Source organism: Myotis myotis, unplaced genomic scaffold, assembly GCF_014108235.1.
Source record: "Myotis myotis isolate mMyoMyo1 unplaced genomic scaffold, mMyoMyo1.p scaffold_m19_p_5, whole genome shotgun sequence".
Lineage (NCBI taxonomy): Eukaryota > Metazoa > Chordata > Mammalia > Chiroptera > Vespertilionidae > Myotis > Myotis myotis.
The window spans coordinates 46843678-46864066 of NW_023416357.1; positions in this window are offsets into that span (position 1 = coordinate 46843678).

Below are 20389 nucleotides of genomic sequence, written 5' to 3' on the forward strand. Positions count from 1 at the left end.
ATGGCTTCTCTAAAAACTCGGGAAAGGCTATAAATTAATTGAAACATATTTGATACTGAACTAACCAAAATTATATTTCAAATAGAATTTGTCAGACTAGACTAATTCCATGTGGCTTGCATTTTTAAAAATGTTTTTTATTGATTTCAGAGAGAGGGAAAGAGAGATATAGGAACCTCAATGATGAGAGAGAATCATCAAGCAGCTACCTCCTGCATGCACCCTACTGGGGATTGAGCTGCCACCTGGGCATGTGCCCTGACTGGGAACCAAACCAGTAACCTCCTGGTTCATGGGTTGACACTCAACCACAGAGCCACACTGGCCGGGCTGTGGCTTGCAGTTTTTATAGTAAATCCCCACATAGGTTTGTTGGTAAACTACAAATATCACAACAATACTAAGACATGGTTTTTGGGTCACTTGTGAATAACAATTTGTTTTTATATATTTGATGGTTCAAACATGCCTGAATACCAGTACAGTACATGATTTAACCTAATATTACATCAATATTTTTGACTTCTCATGGAATCACTAACCTTTCAAAGCAGAGCTATATCTAATAGCTCTTCCTAGAAGATTACTTAAAGCTCACCCATAATCTGAATTTATTATGAGTTGGTTATGTGTTTGTGCTTGGATAAGTTATTATGTTTCCTGCTTAGAGAAGAAACATGCATTGGGCTTCTCTAACACAACCAGGTCCCTTGCAACTCCTGAAGTGCTCCTGACAATACTCAGTTCTAGTCTATTTATTTGAATATTTTTCTTCTAGTAAGCCTTATCCATTTGCTTTTTTTTAAGTAAAGAAAAACTCTACTGTACTCTCCAAAGTTATTTATAGGCTTGAGAAGGATATTTCCATTGTTACTGAAAAGAGACTCTGCATGTTACTTAATACAGTGGGCCAACCTCAGAACCTTGATATTTCTTTAATTCATTTGATTTGCCTTTACTTTTGTTAATGGAATACGTAGCTTTGTGATATAATAGCATTTTTAATTAAAAGCTACACAAATATCTATCCAGATTTTCTATACTAGACAAAGGTACAAATCTCCTTCACATCTATATATATAAAAGCCTAAGCGGCCATTATAGTAGAACAACCGGAACAACTGGCATGACTGGTCGCTATGACACACACTGACCACCAGGGGGCAGATGCTCAATGCAGGAGCTGCCCCCAGCCCACAGACCCCAACTGACAATGGGGCCTGCTGGCCAACCTCCCGGTCCCTCCCCCCTGGCCAGCAGGCCCCGATCTGCGTGGTGGCGGCACATGTGTGGCAAGGGAAGGAGGAGGCGGGGAGGTGGGGAAGCAGGGAACCTGATCAGCCCTTATCACTGGCAGGTCTAGGGACTCCATCCATGCACGAATTTCATGCACTAGGCCTCTAGTTCTTGATAAGTAAAGCTGTTCTGGATGAAAATGACTATACCTAAAACAAAATCCTAAGCAACTGCTATAGAACTATTCCTTAACCCAATTTGAAATAACATTTCTAATAATCTTTAAATACCTTTGCTTATGGAAATAAAGTAGAAAATTTCAAATAGATGGGCATAGAGAGCTAAAATAAATCACCTATGTACAATTAGTATATTATATTCTGTTTAGTTAACAAGAGTCACACATTTCTGTTGTGTGAGTTGGATGTCCCCAGATACTTTGCAACAAAATCTTCTGTGGCATCACAAAATAGAATTTGATGTTTGACTTTTTTTTCCACTTAAAGTAGGAGTTTTAGTATATTATATTTTGAGTTCTATATTCATTCTGACATTTACACACTTTATTAATTATTTCATTACTAATTAATCAATTTATTCATTCTGATATTTAATAACCAATAATCTATACTAAATCAAAGTACATCTTTTATTAGTCTTAATACATGAAACATGTCAAAAATCTAAGATAAATATAAAAAGTTAATTATTATTCATTTATATATAGAAGCTGTTGCTTCTGTCCTACTAAGAAACAAAAGATGGACTTAGAGACATAGAAAATGGTAGAATATATATATATAGAATATATGGTCAAAGAAGAAGATAAGAGAACATTCATGAATTTTTTTAGAAATGGGTATCAGAGAAAAACTGTGTCTTAGGTAGTTAATGGATCATATGTCCTAATGGGAGAGAGACAGGAAAAAAGAGATATGCTTGATTCCTCACTGGGTCAAGAGAATTCACCAAGGACCCAGCTCAATCCAGAGGATAAAAGAAGAAAGATAGTAAGAGAAAGAGAATATAGTCTTTGTTTTTTACTTATAGAAAATTTCAAACACAAACAAAATAAGCAAGGATACAATAAAGACATATATTCTGACCACTCAACTTGAATATTACTACCATTTTTCTAATCTTTATTTTAAGGGCTTGTGTGTTTTGGTTCAGGGAAGTTTAAAAGTAAAGTCAGATGTCATATCATTTTCCTCTTAACTATTTCAGTGTATATCTTTGCTGCAGGAAAACAAAACAAAATAAAATCCTACTTACATACCACTGTGGCACTGTTACAACATACACAACTAACAACAGTGTATTTTTTTTTTTCCTTTCAGAGCTCAATCCATATTCAAATTTTATCAAGTTGTCATTTTTGCTCTACTCATTTGGTTGTTATGGCAAATTCTATCATTCCTTTTATCTTTAATACCTACATTTTTCTATGTAATTCTTATACTTTTTTGTCAACTAATTTGTCATCTTAAAATAAAATACTCGTACAAAGGTAAAATAAATGCTTGATTCTTTGCCCGAAAAGACCAATGGGTAAAAAGATAAATGTGTAGATGTCCTCATTTGGTTATTGATTTGATTGATAAAAAGGCCTGTAGCTTGATATGCACCCTAGGAAAGAATTAAATATATTTATATTTTTATATACACATACCTATCTTATCTAATAAAGAGGGAATATGCAAATTGACCATCATGACATAGCAGTCAAGATAGCTACACCCACAGCAGAGGCAGGGATTCCGTAACACAAGATGGCTGCGCCCACAATGGAGGCTGAGTTCCTGTAACAAGCCTTAACGAGCAATCAGCAGGGACCTGAGGCTGCTCCCACTGCCTGGTGGGGCTTGACAGGGGATCTCAGGCCGTGCCCCCCAACCCCAGTGCCAGGCTGGGGGTCCTCAGGCCATGCCTCCTGCCCTGGTACCAAGCTGGGGGACCTCAGGCTGCTCCCCTGCCTGGCGGAGCTTGATGGGGGACTTCAGTCCATGCCTCTGCCCAGCAGGGATTGATGGGGGACCTCAGTCCATGACCCTGCCCATAGGGCTTGATGGGGGACCCTCAGGCCACATCCCCCACCCACGGGGCTTTATGGGGAACCTCAAGGTATGCCCCCTGCCCGGGCCAGGGGACCTCAGGCCGCATCCTCCTCCCAGCAAGGCTTGATGGGATCTCAGGCTGCATACCCTGCCACAAGCCGGGGGACCTGAGGCTGCATCCCCTGCTTGGTGGGGCTTGACAGGGACCTCAGGCTACACCCCCTGGCCCAGGCCAGGGGACTTCAAGGCACACCCCTAGGCCTGGGCCGGGAGACCTCAGGCCACGCCTCCTGCCCCAGCGCCACAGCCCAGGCCACCTGAGGCCGTGCCCCCCACCTGGTGGGGCTTGACGGGGGTGGGGCTGGCTGGGTCCAGGTCTCATGCGATTTCAAGGCGCACATGGATGAGCAGGGACTTGACTCTGGTTCCTGTGGTGCGGCCCACATTCTGACAGGAGGAAAATTTTCATATACATTTTACTAACTTTCTTTCATCTCTGACACTTCTATTCTAGAGAAAGGGCAAATAGCAATATTAAAATATTTCCTCTAATTAATTCCCTTTTAATGTGCATGAATTTCGTGCACTGGGTCACTAGTTTTCAACTAAAAGACTCATTCCTGGGAATCCATGAGGACTTAAATGTCAAAGTTTAAAGTTACGAGTGAGATCACTGTCTTATTTAATTGCTCTATCACTATTAAGGAAATAGGGAAAGCCTGTAGGCTTTGCTGCATATTTTGTATATTCTGATCTTCATATGAACTGTGCATCTCTTTCTCTACTTCAAGTTTCAAATACCCCAAAGATGAGTGTCACCATTCTCAGAGATTTTATGCTGGATCACTCATCCGGGTAATTGTATACATGGGGCCAACCTGACAATTCACTTGTAAAAAATCACTTATAAATAGACTGTGTGCATAATAATATGAATCAAAGAAAAAAATATCATGCTAGTGAATGAAAGAAGCCAGACTCCCCCCCCCCCCCCCCCGCCCCGAAATGAGTAACTCTTTGTGTGAAGTTCTAGAAAAGCAAACTAATCCATAGTGACATAAAGCAGACTAGTTGACTAGAAGGGGAAGGTAGGGGTATAGGAGAGAGAGATTATAATGAGGCAAAATGAAACCTCAGTAGGTGATGAATATGTTTACTATTTTGATTGCTCATTAACTTAACATTTTTACAGTGGTATTCATATGCTTAAATTTATTTTTTATTGTCCACTTTAAATGTATGCTGTTTATATCTTAATAAAGCTATTTTTAAAATAGGTTATAAGGGTGGAGACCAATCTGAAGACAAAATTGTCTCTTTGGAGACTTACAAGGAAGTAAGACTTATGGGAATGACAGAAAAAGAGTAGGATTTTGAGTATCGAGTGCTACATTAAGAAATTAGTCCTTCTTGTCTGGCTAATGGGGGTCAGTGGTTGAGCATTGACTTATGAACTGGAAAGTTAAGATTTAATTCCAGGTCAGGGCATATGCCTGGGTTGCAGGCTCGCTCCCCAGTAGGGGGTGGGCAGGAGGCAGCCAATCAATTATTATCTCTCATCACTGATGTTTCTATCTCTCTCTAGCACTCCCTTCCTCTCTCTAAATCAATAAAAACATATTTTTTTTAAAAAATAGTCTTCCACCATAATATCTAAAGATGTTCTTGCAATCCTTTGTGACAAAGTGTATTTAACAAGAGCATAAATGTAAGGTTTAAAGTCATTGTGGCAGGGAAGTCAAACAAGTAGTTATGTGACGCTCTGTCCTTGCCTCTAGTTTCCCCTGACAACCATTCTTCCAAGACTTAAATTAGAGTATTTCATCTAAAGTTTTCTCCATTTGACATTGTCTTGAGAATTGAAAAGATTTTATTCTTACAGAAGGTTGCATTGAAATTGATTTCATTTTAGCTTACATTCAATTTTGACTTTATTTGACCTGGGCTTGAATGTACTTACCACTGAATACACACTTTCTTATGTAAGACTACCTTGATTAACTTGATCTTTTAGCAAAATGTTGCACAAATTGAAACTGTATACAGTGTGTAATGTAGTTGAATTTTAGAGATGATTATTCTAGTGCTGTTGACTGGCAAAAATGGTTAAAAGATTGTTCTTCTCATTCCCAAAAGGTCAGATCTTTCAATTGAATCCTTTTTTTTACATTCACTAAATATTTTACTAGCAAACAATTCAAGATATCACCAAAGAAGATGAAAAGAAATATTTATTTTTTACTTATGGAATCATCCCTGTTTTTTAAAAGCACAACAAAATATTTTATTCATGAATAACAACTCAGGAAGATTAGGCAAACAGGAGGGGGGAGACTGAACTTTGCCAGGAAAGGAAGAGGTGGATGCCAGCTTTTTTCTCACTTTCCTTAGCTTTAAAATTCTTCTTTTCATTATAAATGGAAAAGAAAATTTATGTAAAATTATTAAAGAAATTTTATTTAAAAGTTATTAAAAAATTTTGCCTTTTCTGCCTTCATTTAAGCACCCAGAACTGGAAAACTCCATCTTTTTATACTTTGCTTTCTAGTTGTCTTTAATTTATTTGAGGATGTTATAAGCTAAGGAGATAGGGTATTGATTTAAGCACTTGCAAATTCCTGTTTCCTATATAGTAAGATAAATGTGGATTTCATTGTCCTATAATATTGCTAGGTGGCTTTATCTATCTCACTTTTTTATAATAAAATATAAGAATAAGTTATTCATTATCATTTATTTCAAGATTTTTGTTGCAGTATATACATGCTTCGAATATCTTACTATAGAAGCAATTTTTTCCTGTCTTAGATTCATTAGAAATAATTAAGATTAAGGCTTACCAACTCTTAAGAGATGAAAGCCAATTTTCTGAATGTTTTAGATTATGAAACCAATAGACATCAAACTCTATTTTGAAAGAGCAACAGATATGAATTTTTGATTTGAAACAGAGTAAGAAAGAGTATCCCTTTGTAAATGAATGCCCAATGGTCAAATCTATCAAAAGATGACCATGAAGGTCAGTATTTTGAAGGCTCGGGAGCAAATGGGTATGAAATTATCACTATTGTGACCATATAATCAGGATATATGGTCACATTAATTATCAACTTATTTGAATAAGTTGCCTTTGCTGGTCCCTAAGAACTGTACCTGTTCTTCTGCCAGGAGCAGCAGGTACAGATTGACTTCATCAGAAGCCAGCATCTCCCCAGTCACCCAGCAAATACTACACAAACCTCTGCTAGACATGTCTTTAAAAAAGTATCTATGAAATCCAAAAAGCCCCTCAGTTTGTAGTAATTTGTTACAACAAACCTCAGGAAACTGAGACAATGGCTTTAAAGATTATCTTTCATGAACCCATGAATTGAATGGGCTCAGTTTGGCAATCCTTGCTTGGCGTCTTTCATTAAGTACAGTCAGATTGGCTGGGGCTATATTGAATTAAAGTTTGACTGGGCTGGGCTCCAAGCTGGCTCATTGCATGCTGGCTATGGTCTGGGAGCTCAGCTAGAGCAATAGACTAGAGCCTCTCCATGTGGCTTCAGCCTCAGACAGCATGGCAGCTGAATTCCAGGAGGGAGTGTCCCAAGAGAATCCTACCAGTGAGAAGGAGATTCCGAGAGGCCTAAGTGGCACTGAAATGCCACCTGACCTCAGTAATCCCAGACATCATTTCCATTGCATTCTACTGGCCAGGGAAATCAACAGCGGTCCAAATTCAAAGATAGGCGAATTAACCTCTATTTCGTAATGGGAAAGGAAACAAAGTCTTTGTAGCCAGATGTAATCTACCATACCAGGTTATGCTTTTTAATTTTAGACAATATAGAGTAATTCCCAACATTTGAGTCTATCCAATTTTTTTAAAAATTTCTTTATTGATTAAAGTATTACATATGTGCCCTTATCCGCCCCCCTCACTGCCCCCCATTGCCCCCCTACCTCCCCACTCATGCCCTCACCACCCTGTTGTCTGTGTCCATTGGTTATGCTTATATGCATGCATACAAGTCCTTTGCTTGATCTCTCCCCCTTCCCCCCACCCTCCCCTACCTTCCCTCGGAGGATTGATGGTCTGACCGATGCTTCTCTGTCTCTGGATCTATGTTTGTTCATCTGTTTATGTTGTTCATTATATTCCATAAATGAGTGAGATCATGTGATATTTATCTTTCTCTGACTTGCTATTTCACTTAGCACAATGCTCTACAGTTCCATCAGTGCTGTGGCAAATGGTAAGAATTACTTCTTTTTTACCGCAGTGTGGTATTCCATTGTGTACCACAGTTTTCTAATTTTGTTTTATAATATTCTACACCAAGCATTTCAAACTCCTGGCCTGCAGGCCACATGTGTCCCACAACGAATATTTTTGTAGCCCAGCCAATATAACGCTATGTAAAACATGTTTTAATGAAAATTTCATAACTTAATTTTTATAATATCTTGTTATACAGAATTATTAATAATGCACTACAACGTTCACTAATGACTGATTGCTATAACTGTGTTGCATGCATTTCCCTTACGCGCCTTACACGCAGGCGCACCATTTCTCTCCACTAATACTAGCAGCGAATATTTTAGCAGCCATTGCCATGTCATTAGTCTTGGACTGACTTGTTTGATGTGTGAAACAGGAAATACTTTGCTTTCAAAGAACAAGAAAAATAGGTTTATTTGTGTTATATTTATTAATTTGTGTAGTTATTCAGTGTCTGATAAGTTAATGTTCAAGGAAAAAATATTAATTTTTATTAAAATGTTCTATTATTTGATGTTAATGATTACTCATTTATTTCAGCCCTTTGTATTCAGCATGTCTCTATCAAAATACATCTACATTTCTATGAAAATTGAAGCTTTTGTTATTTTGCTTGCTCTACGTCATACAACCTGTTGCAGGAATGTGGCTCCTTGATTCTTTTCTTTGCTAGCACTATGCTAAAATTATTTTTCCAAGCTTCAAACATAGTCCTTCACTTCTGCCAAATTCTTATCTAAATTTTAGGACATAGTTTGTGTTCCTGCTTTTCCATTATTATTTTCCTTTTTCTTTTTGCTTAGTTTTCAAGTGCTCCATCTATTTTTTCTGAATTCTTTTTGCAAATTTATCCTATACCACCCATATCCTCAATGTGCGTTTGCTGGTGAAGGGAGACCACTTGAGACTAAACTTGTTTAGATATGGCAACAGGGTGAGGAGCTGCAATAGTCCACTCTAGCAGCTGGCATTAGCCTTCTGTTTGCTTACTCATGACTACTTCCAACTATGTGAATATAGTTATCCTTAGGATCATCTTGATCCATTGCTATAGACGTTTGCGGATTTTTCCATGCTAACTGTCAATTTTATCTTCTTGTCCATTGATGGAATCATATCTACCTTGTGGCTTATTGTTATGAGAAACCAACTAGACCAGAGGTTCTCAACCTGTGGGTCGCGACCCCGCTGGGGGTCGAACAACCCTTTCACAGGAGTCGCCTAAGACCATCGGAAAACACATATCTAATTACATATTGTTTTTGTGATTAATCACTATGCTTTAATTATGTTCAATTTGTAACAATGAAATTGGAGGTCACCACAACATGAGGAACTGTATTAAAGGGTCGTGGCACTAGGAAGGTTGAGAACCACTGATAGACTCTCCCATTCTGCTTTACCATTAGACTCTGATATTTGATAGCAGCAGCCTTGCCATCACTGCTGACCTCCAGATGGCAGCTTCTAATGAATATCGTCCAATGCTGGTACCATCACTATTGCATTTCTCACTTCCTTAGTGAAGGCAGTGTCATCTAGCAACTCCTAAAGAACATGGTGAAGGCATAGGTTCTCAGGCCCTAGACAATTTCATTTTAACAATCCCACAGGCTTATGATAAGTCAGGAAAAAAAGAATGTAAGAAAAAAAGAATAAATATACAGGGTAACAAAGATATACAGTGAATAAAAAACATGGAGCAGTATAATTGATAGCTACTTTAGATAGGGTGATAAAGTGAGGACTTTCTGAAGAAATTATATTTAATCTGAAAACTGAATGCAATACAGGAGCCAATCACTTAGAGTTAAAACTAGAGGGTTTTTTTAAGAGAAGAAAATTATTATCTATATATTCAGATATTTCTTTCTCAATCTTCAAATTTCATATTTCTAATGCCTTCTGGATTTCTCCACAATGACCTCAAATATAACCACTATATTATACTATTTACTCTCTTGCTTTGTAGCCTTTGAACTGCATTTAAAAACTGTTTAACTTCTCACCTTTTGTGGGCTAGTTACTGCACATATCTTTAATCCTGCTGGACGCAGGTATCAGGAAGATTTTTGACTTCCTAGTCTTAGAGTTTCTCCTTTGGGCACACTCCTTCCCAGCATCTATCAATGCCGACTACAGCTGTTTTCCTCCATTTCCACCCGTTTCGATACGCTATCAGCTCTTTGAAAGCAAGGACTACATCTTATGCTTCTGTCTGTCGCCAGCAGTGTCGCTAGCCCAGTGTTCCATGGTCTTGCGATGAATGAAAAGGTTAAGAAAAAAGAAAAGTCTTTCTTCAGAGCAGCTATTTATGTTACTTGAGTTAAGTTCTATGAGAGAACTGACATAACCTGATTGCCATGTCCAGTCTTAAAATAGAGGTTGACACATAGGAATGCTTAATAAATCCTTGTTGATTGTTGAATGGACAGAGAATGGCTTCATTTAAATTAGCAAAAATTGAAAGTAAATTTCATTCTGGCTCTTAATAGTAAGCAGGTGTAATCCAAACCTAGAGAGAAAGATGCCTAGCAATAAATCAAGTTAAGATATGTATTATGTGAACTTGCTTTATTCCTGACCTGACCAGTATTTTCCTCTCCTTCATTTTCCCCAGAATCTTGCTTCCTTCTCTACTTATATGTTCTTCATCCATATCTTTTAGAAAACTACTTCAAGTGCTTTTTGGAGTATGTAAAAAGAAATATAATCTTTATTATTCCTGAGCAAGCAATGAAAACTGAGAAGGAGGCACCTTAATTATCAGCCTAGACATATATACACATTTTAAACACCTTATGTATTTTTTTTCTACATGGATTGTTGTTAATGATCTATCCATCTGTAAGATAGATTAAAAATATTCAGCAACTTATTATAAAGTGGAAACATATATTTACTCTTTAAAATCTGGTGTTTGGGGATACTTTGTGGGTTTTGTTTTTGGCCATTAACTGAAAATTTTAAACATTTAGTGGAAAATAGTAAATATGCTGTTGTAAAATTTTAAATTAAAGAATCAAACATTTAATAACGTGTGAAACTCATACTATAAACAGAGTTATCAAGATAACAACAACAAAAAAGAAGTTACACTGAATAAAAATGTGGGTTGTGATATTCTGCGTCTCAGTTTCTCTATTCCTAACCTAAAAGGGTTGGGGAAAGATATTATGTTTTATCACATTCTGAGATTACATGATTTTGCTAATCAACTTATTCTTCTGATAACATAATTTAAAAGTGAACTTCTTTCACTCATTCTTTAGAGCTTTAAGAAATTCTTCAATGTGTCTATTACAGTGTTCCTACAACAATAACAGTAACTAAAAATGAAACTAAAAGTCATAACTCTGCAGGAGTTAACATTCCAGGATGCACATATATCTATGCTACGACTCTTTTGAATACCTACAGCCAATAAAGAAAAAAAAAATCTCTGAAAGTTCAAGGTTCCAGAATCATGCCTACAAGCTCAGGCAGTCTGGCTGAGTTTATATGAAGCAGAACTGCATAAAGTTAGGAAAGAGCCATTACAGGAGGAATTCTATTAGTTTTTTAGCTGAGACAAGTTTCAAGAGAAAAATATGGTGTGGACTAGGGAGGCAACAAAGTTGAGGGAATGAAGACACGCTTTTAGTGAAAAGCATTGCATCAGGATATTAGGGAAGCAAAGTAAGACTGAAATGATGCAGGGATATAACAGAATACTTCCTTCATGGGAAGGTGGAAAACTGCTCTTAGGCTCCTTGTGCCTTTTAGGCACATCCTAGGGTCAGAAACTCCACGAGTGCTCTCCTGCAGGCCTTTGAGTGCCTACTGTCTCAGAAATTCAATTTATAGTGAATGAATAACTTACCATTTTGGATTAATAAAAAGAAATCATATTTGAGGAAAACAATGGCTCTTCCATGGAAAGTAATATACGCATTAGATTATATTATTTTTTAAAAAAGTAAACAAAAATCAGCTTTTAAATTGTTTTCCATAATGCCAAGTTGAAGTATTTGAGGGAAATAGGAGGTAGAACTTTTAAGAGTCTAATTTGTGAACACCACCGAACAATGAAGGATTCTCGAGTTGGAAATTTGGAGAAAACTTATTTATGTAATCTCTAAGTAGCATACTCAAAACTCTGCTAAAATGCCATTTCCTTTCAAGAGCATTTCCTAATGCCCTTTGTTCAACCACAACTCCTGGCCGAAACGTCCATCTTCTAAATTTGACCTTATTCATATTTTCTAATAGCACTTCTCAGAAATATAATCACTTTTCACTTGCTATCTATATCTCTTACAAGGCTGTGTGCTATTTGGGAGAAAGTGGTCATGTCTCTTTTATATCTCTGACCTCACTGCCTGAACCTTATACTATTATAGGTACTTAGTAGTTAGGGAGTAAATAAATGATCGCCAATACAAAAAAAAAGCAACTATCATCCCAATTATGAGTAAGATTTATACCAATTCATATGTAAGAACTTAGTCTTATGGGACATTCTGTCTGATTAATTATTAACTAAAAATCTTTTTGGTTTGAGATAAGATTTTAAGTTCTAGAAACCTTGAATGCTTATCAAAACTCCATGAAATCTTTAGAGATTCACTTATCATTTAATTAATAAATCGAAAATCAGTTCTTCATTGCTTAACACACATTGAGATATCTGTGTAAATCTCAAAAGGTAAATTTATTAAGGGCTTCTGACATGCTTATTTCTAATTGCATGCTCTAATTTTTCCCTATGGTTTGTTTACTTAAAGAACTAACAAGCACATTTGCAGAATGCATGGAAAAGGCCCATCATGCTTAAACTGCCTTATTATTAATTACTAGGGGCCCAGTGCACAAATTTGTGCACTTGAAAGGAACTATTGGCCGCTGAGGCTGTGGAGGCTGCAGTGGGCACAGGGGCAGGTGTTGGCCTATCTTCCGTGCCTCACCAGGGTCCTCCCGCCATGGCCCCTGGTCCCATCTGCTACTGCCACTACTCCCTCGCACTGGCAGCACAGGCCCCACTCACACATGCTGATGGCACAGAGCAATTGGGCCAGTGCCATTAGCGGGTGTGAGCAGCCGCTGTTATCTGATCACCCCGCAGGAGCAGGGGGAGGTGGAGAAGCCCGCAGGGGCGACTGGGGCCAGCAGCTGCCACTCACACCTGCTGACAGTGCCGAGTAAGCAATCAGAACCAGTGCTGGGTGCCAACAGCAGGTATGAGCAGTGACTCTGTCTCCGGCAGTAGGTGTGAGCGGGGCCATCACCAGAAGTGGGTGCAAGCAGCCCACTGCCAATCCTGATCACCCCTCAGGAGCAGGGGGAGGTGTAGAAGCCCTGAGCGGGTGTGAGCTGGGCCGGCACCTGCAGCAGGTGCGAGCACCTGCCAGGACTGCAGCGTGCAGGAGCAAAGAATTTTCAGTAAACACCAGAGGCTCACCCCAATGACAACGACTGGCACCCTGCCTTGGTCTGGCACCCCCGCTCAACTGCTCCGCCATCCCACCACAGCTGACACCCACCATTGTCCACGCACACCTCTTGGTAGTCAGTGCACATCATAGCACTGGTTGTTCAGTTGTTTGGTTGTTCCGCTGTCCAGTCTACTTGCATATTAGCCTTTTATTATATAGGATGATAAGCTATTTAAAATTTAGACAATTTAATTTTAAAGTCTACCAGCTGATTAAAATTTCATTCTCTTCTCTCAAATGACTGGCATATGTTCAGGTGTAAAAGTGTTTATTAATGTTTCTTAAACTAAAAGTCAAAGGATTTAAAACTAGGCTGTTAGTCTATGTAAATGGATAGCCAGAGTTACATGAAAAGTCAACCAGGCATTAATGTGCCTTGACAGTTATTCCTGGAAGCTATGTGATTCTTTAGCCCTGTATTTATCATGGATTGTATTTATCATGAAGGACAAGCAAGGATTCTTGAGAAAATTAAAAACTGTACTAGACTGCCGAACCGGTTTGGCTCAGTGGATAGAGCGTTGGTCTGTGGACTCAGGGGTCCCAGGTTCGATTCCGGTCGGGGGCATGTACCTTGGTTGCGGGCACATCCCCACTGGGGGGCGTGCAGGAGGCAGCTGGTCGATGTTTCTCTCTCATCGATGTTTCTAACTCTCTATCCCTCTCCCTTCTTCTCTGTAGAAAATCAACAAAATCTATTTTTTTTAAAAAAACTGTACTAGACCAAGAATAGCCAATGTACTGTAGTTTGGTGATTGCATTCTGGCACATTGGGATCCGACAACCATATTTGAAGAACCTGGCCATGCCACATAGTAGGTATGTTATTTAACCCTGTGAGACTCAGTATCTTGATCTGCAAAATTAAAAATGCCGCACTTGCAGGACTGTTGTGAATATCAAATTATCTGAACATAAATAAGCTTCAAAAATGGTGAATGCTATTATTACTTTACTGTCTAGCTTTCTTTTATTCTTTCCTCCCTTCTACTTTTCCAAATCTGCTTTTTGTTTTTCCTTTTCATTGTGTTTTTTCTTTCTACCTTCTTGTGCTTGATGGATCCTGTTATTTACTGAAAATAGAATTTTTAGTTAAATATTTACTCTAAATAAGATTCAAAACTCAAAAAGAGACCTAACACAGGTCTCTCTCCCTCCCTTCCTCTCTCTCCCCCTCTCTCTTCTTCCCTTTTTCCTCTTATTCCCTTTTCACCTTGTTTAATTAGGAAACAAGGTCAATATGTGAAGGGATAAATGGGAAACTAATGATGATACCAAAGAATATACAATGCATATAAAAAATGAATAGTTAAAGAATTCAAACATGTATTAAAGAAAGATTTAAGGAACTTGAGAATTTTTTTCAAAATTGAACATGTCTTTATTACAGAAAATTATGGCCAAACCAATGCCAGAAAAACAGATGGGCTCAATGTAAATAATGAATTAATGGGCTGAAGGTTTCAACAATGAAGAAAGCTTTGATTTGGGGATGTGGTATTGTTAAAATCAGAATTTTAGCCTTGTCATTTTAACCTTTGTCAATCTAGTTGCTTTCATGGTATTTTATTTTCTCCTTATCCAAATCATAGCCATGTCCAATGAAAAGAACACTTTATCCTCAGTCTGTCACTCTCTATCTGTGCTTCAGGTCCATGGCCAGCTTCAAGAGTTGAGAGACCATATTTAAGAGTAAAAACCCAAACAAATTATTTCTAAATTACATAAAAGAAAGATGTTTTCAAATTACATCTTTATTCTACATTCCATAAATTATTGGCATAACTTCCCAGCCAGATAAAAGCCACAGGAATTCAGTCAAAACTTCTGGGGATGAGGTTATGAGAAATGGTTTCAACTGAATTTTGAGACATATTATTAGGCTTTTGAGATGGCTGTTCTCAGGAAACTCCATTGAGATAAGAACACCATTTTTTCCTCATCTAATCTAATCAGAATTACATCTTGAGAAAGTGCTTTGCTAATCTTCATTATCTGAAGCGATAATATAAAACTTTCCCCTGAAATAGGATGTTAACTCCTATATTACAACTTGGTTGGTTAATGATAGTCTACTTTATACTTTATGGAGAACAAAGTTTTTTGTCTAACCATCTCATTGCCAACTTTATGATGAAAGTGGAGAAAATGAAAACATAAACTATAAAAAACTAGAATATTACTAAAAGATAAACTATTACTAAGATATTTCTTAAGAGAATTAAAAGTGGTGGGAGAACAGTGAGTGCTTTGAAGAAAGGATGTAGTCAGCCTTTCAACTAAATATAGTGCTTCACACATTGATTTTGTGAAAGTCAGTGCATCAGAGGACTATCAGAAACTAACTTGTTCTGTTATTTTAACACTTTTAGGACCCTACAGTTGTCCATCCAGTCAAATATAAAAGGTGGGAAAATAAAAGACCGTTGACCTGCTAAACCTTTAACTGTAAATTTGAGGTCCAAGCAAAGGTCAACAGCAGTTTTGTTTTGTTTTTTTTTACACTTACAGGTAATTTTAGAAAAGTTCAAAAGATGTCAGTCTGGAAGATATGTGAGAGTTCACATTTTATTGAATTTACAGTAAAACATTGATTCCTATAAATTCCTGAAAGAGAGCTGGAGTTTCTCTCACAACAAGTTTTAGGGATTAAACTTTGGACCTTTTGAGGAGAGCACAATAAAAAATAAAACTGTACATTTATAGGAGAGGAAAAGGAGGAAAACGTTGAAATTATATATATATATATATATATATATATATATATATCTCCCTGTTTTATCCTGATATTTGTGTGAGATCTTATCCCCATTTCCAGAGGAGGTACTTGAGAAAAGATAAATGGGATAAGTGACTTAGCCAAAATAACAGAGCTATGAAAACATGGAAAAGAGTCTGAAATCAAGAAAGGGAGGAAGATAAATAAGGATGCTGTGAGAGAGAAGCTCATCAAGGTCACTCAAAGCCATGAGTGTTCTCAACAGATCAAACCAAAATCTCAAAAACAAACATTTTCACTAAAGAGGAAATCAAAAATTTCAAAAGTTTGAGATAAACCAAAGTATGCTTTAAAATGTGTCACCATAAAGTTTTGGAAGCAAATATTGGGAGGTTTTGTTTGTTTGTTTGTTTTGGTGTGTGTGCATGTGTGTCTGTCTGTGTGGGGTACAACAGCAGTAAGAAGCAAGCTCATGTTTATTTCTAGCAGACACTCTCGTGTCCTCCAGACATTGGCATCACAGCCCTGCCCTATTGCACCAGAGTAGGTGTCACAAAGGAAAATCCCATTTCCAGGATTAGCTCTTTACTTCCCTAGACCCCCGAGTCCCCAGCTACAGCTAGACTCCACCCTTAGGAGAATCTGCCCAACTCCATACTCAGCAGCTTGCTTCTTCAAGGCCAGTAGGAGACTCTCTAGCTCAAGTCTGCTAAGATAGTGTCTTATGTCAAAAATATAATTCTTTTCCATATTATATAGTGTCTAGAAGAAGTTACAGGTCCTTCTGCACTCTATTTAAAGGGATCATCCAAGAAAATGACTTGCTGAGGGGTCACCATAGGCATGTCTGCCATCCTGGCCTAATGAGCATTGTCACAATTTCATGATTAAATGACATGATCCAACCACCCAAAACTAAGCACATATTATTTAATGAATTCCCCATATTGTTTGTAAAAAAAAATTTTGTATGAAAGTATGCATGCCCAAAGGGTTTCAGACATATTAAAGAACTTTTGCTCTCAATATTTTTTTACTATTTGAATACAAATACTACCAAGCCATTTATTCACTGCATTTTGTAAGAAAAACATTCCTTCTAGTTTGTAATTCGTTCTCTTTTCTTCTCTCTCTCCCCACCCCATACCTCCCACCCCCCCACCCCTGCCACCCTTTTAGTGTTATGAAACAGGAAATAAACTTATAATTTGCTCCATTTTGCATTTATTCATATCCTGAGGTCTTCTCTTTTTGTAGCAAAACATATTTTTGATCTTCATAATGGTTTTATCTACAATCATTCTATTTCTGTTTTCTTACAAAAAGGGAGAGAGGAAGAGAGAGCTCTAGCGCTGGCACCTGCAGTATTCAGAATAACAAAGACAGGCACTGAAAGACTTGGCTGGATTGACATCAAGAGCAAAAACAAAGCATTATTTATGAAGCCTGCCTGGCTAGAACGTTCCAGTGGTAATTTCTATTCCCTTACTCATTTCTCCTTTAGCATGCACATTTAATGAAAACATTATGGAACAAAACCCCAAAACAATCTAATGCCAAAGCACACTCAAGTATTGTTTAGCATGATGGAAAAATGTGTTGAGAACAAATCACTGTGACGGGGTTTTTAATGGGACAAGTCATGACTTCAAAGCAGCTGTGGGTGTAGAATTTGTTGCACCAGGTAAACAAAGCAGCTGCTTTTGTCTTTGTGGGACACAGAAAGCCACACCCTGGTCTAACTGCCTGGCCTCATTACCCTCCTCTTTCAGTAAAGAAAGCTGTGTGTATGTTTGTGTTTGGAAGCAGTTTCCCTGTGGAAATTATCATGATGGACCAGACAGCTGAGGTAATGATGTAACCAGGGTTACTGAACATTGCACTGCTTGCATTAGCAAGAAGATTATACAGTTAATCAATCCATTAATCAATCCACAAGTACTTCCTGAGTTCTTAGTAAATGCAAGACACACAGTGGCAACCCACCTTGTAATCAAATGAGATAGTGCAAATGATAGCACAATGGAAACTGTAAATCTCTGTTAAAATGTGAGTTACGGTTATTTGAAATAATCAATTACTATGTATATTGTTTTTTTGTACTTTTATAGATTCTGATGGAAGTAACCCAGGATTATCTGGATTAAAGTGTATTATGGTTACAATCAAGCATACTGGGGGCTGGGTCAAAAGGTTAATGGAAAGCAAGTCAGATTCTTAAGAAGGTTCCCCCAAGATTCACTTTATAAGTAGCATGATATGGAATCTTTGCTCTCCACTTAACCAATGTACTGACCTGGGGAGAGAACAATGCATGTGTGGATGCCCAATATTCCAGACTAATCTAATTTATTAACCAGTGATCTTAATTAAAGGTGTTTTTCTGCTATGCAAAGTGCAATCAACCGCAAGATCATCATGCTATCATCATATGTACCTTTGGTTATAAATGCACAGCCTGGCGTAATATCAGTACATTTTATACACAGAGACATTGAGAAATGTCTTTTACACATTTCACTAGTTATGAAAGGAAAGTTATGATTTAGCCTTAAGCCAGCTTCCTTGGGCTCTAGGCTTTTTTTTTCTTTCTTATTTTCGATTTCTTTATCATTTACTGAGCAGCTCCTGTTATTCATTTCTCTTTCACAAATACAGCCCTGAACTCAAAGCAGCATTTTTAAGAGACAGCACTAATCCCACTTACTTATTAAGTGGGCTTTGAATGCCTATAATTCAATGCTATAGCTTTGACTTGTCAAGTTTGGTGTTGCCTTCAGCTGGAGGGCAAATATAAGAAACCTCGATTTCTTTCCCCTTTTCTTTTTTCTTTGCAGTCAGCAGTAGCAATATCAGAGCATAGACAGCCAATAATTCCCAAACCAGATGACTTCTGGGGCTGCCTTCATGTACTTAAATTAAGGAGAGTGAGACTTTACAAAGGATTATATCCTTCCAATCTGCACATTGCCATTTTTATTCTAATGCAGTTTTTCTAAAGAATATTTCCCAAACTGCAAGTTGCTAAACAGAGGTATTTTTCTTGACATTCCTCTTTAATTCATATGGAGTTTTTAATTTAAAGGCCCATAAAATAGTCTCCTTGCAGTGAAGGCATTTGCCTCTACACTCACCAGGTAGAATTGCATACATATAGGAAAAGTTAATGTGTTGGTTTTAAATTTAATTTTCACCTTCTTTCTAATGTCTCCAAGTTAATAATCAACATACCATTTTTTATCACTTTATTATTTTTTAATATAGCAACGTCTGGAGCCTAATACCTTGTGAATTATAAAGGAACTGAGCATATTCTAGCCTAAAGCAGATAGGGACTGAGGTTCAACCCTGTATAAAACATCTTGTAAAACCCAATAATCCATCTGTTTGGAAGTCACTTGGCCAACATTTTACAACAAGCCCTTAAAACTTAAAGTAGTTTGAGCTTAAGGGAGAGTATCCTACACATGTGTGATTCCATAGTTACTTGGCATTTGTCTCAGAGTATACTGATGTTGTTTGGAAAGTTCTTTATCAAGAGTAGTAGATGTTAGATGTCATAGAAAAAAGGCCATCAGGCAAGACAGGGCAGGTAACACAACCACAATGAGTACACACAAAAACTAAAATTCAGAAAAAACAAAGTTCCCCAGGGCTACTCTGTTTAAAAATAAAAATGTAGTTTGATGGTTTATTTTGTAGAGTTCTTTCATTGTGTGTGTATCTATAATAATAAAAGCATAATATGCAAAGTGACCGAACAGCCAAACAGTAAAAGGACCCTCCAGATGACCTTCCAGATGACCTTCACAATGAAGCAGGGTCTGAGAGGGCCAAGGCGGCCGTGGCTGTGAAGACCTACTCTTGCACGAATTTTGTGCATTGGGCCTCTACTGTGTGTGTATGTATATATATATATATATATATAATATATATATATACATACACACACCACATACATATATATATATATAGTCTTAAAATAGAAACATTTGTTTTAAATCAGTTTAGGTTAAACTAAATTATATGTGACAAAATAAAGTATCTAAAATAAAATAAGTATAAACAAATACTTTTTTAAAATTTCAATTACACTTGATCTTAGCCAAAAGGCAAAGAAGCAATCTCTCTATTAAAAGTCAACTGAGCAGACAGACCTAGGGGTTGTAGCCTACACTACAGTATCAGGGATTTGGGAACCTGTTTCATACTCTGACCTTAACCTCAGTACAAAGCCAACAGCTTCTGCATTTTAAGCAGCAGGGTAGAAGGAACAGAGGTGGTGAGAGTGTAGGTATATGCTCACTGTCTCTTGAGAATGGTTTCTGGAAGTCACTGTACATCATTTTGCTTTCTTTATGACTCATTGTCCAGACCATAGTAATCGGGCATGCCTAGCTGCAAGGGAATTGGGGAATGTCATCTTCAAGATTAAAATTAAGGGATTCTATTCCTATGGAAGGAGAATAATACCTGACACAACTGAGAATAGACAGAAATATAAATAAGGAGAGAAAATTAAAGAAGGAACCAAGACACAGAGAGGGCACCAAAATATTGTGAGATTTACTTCAAGGAGCTCAACCAAGTCCCACAGTAGATATTGAAGATTGATTGGCATAATTTTTATTAT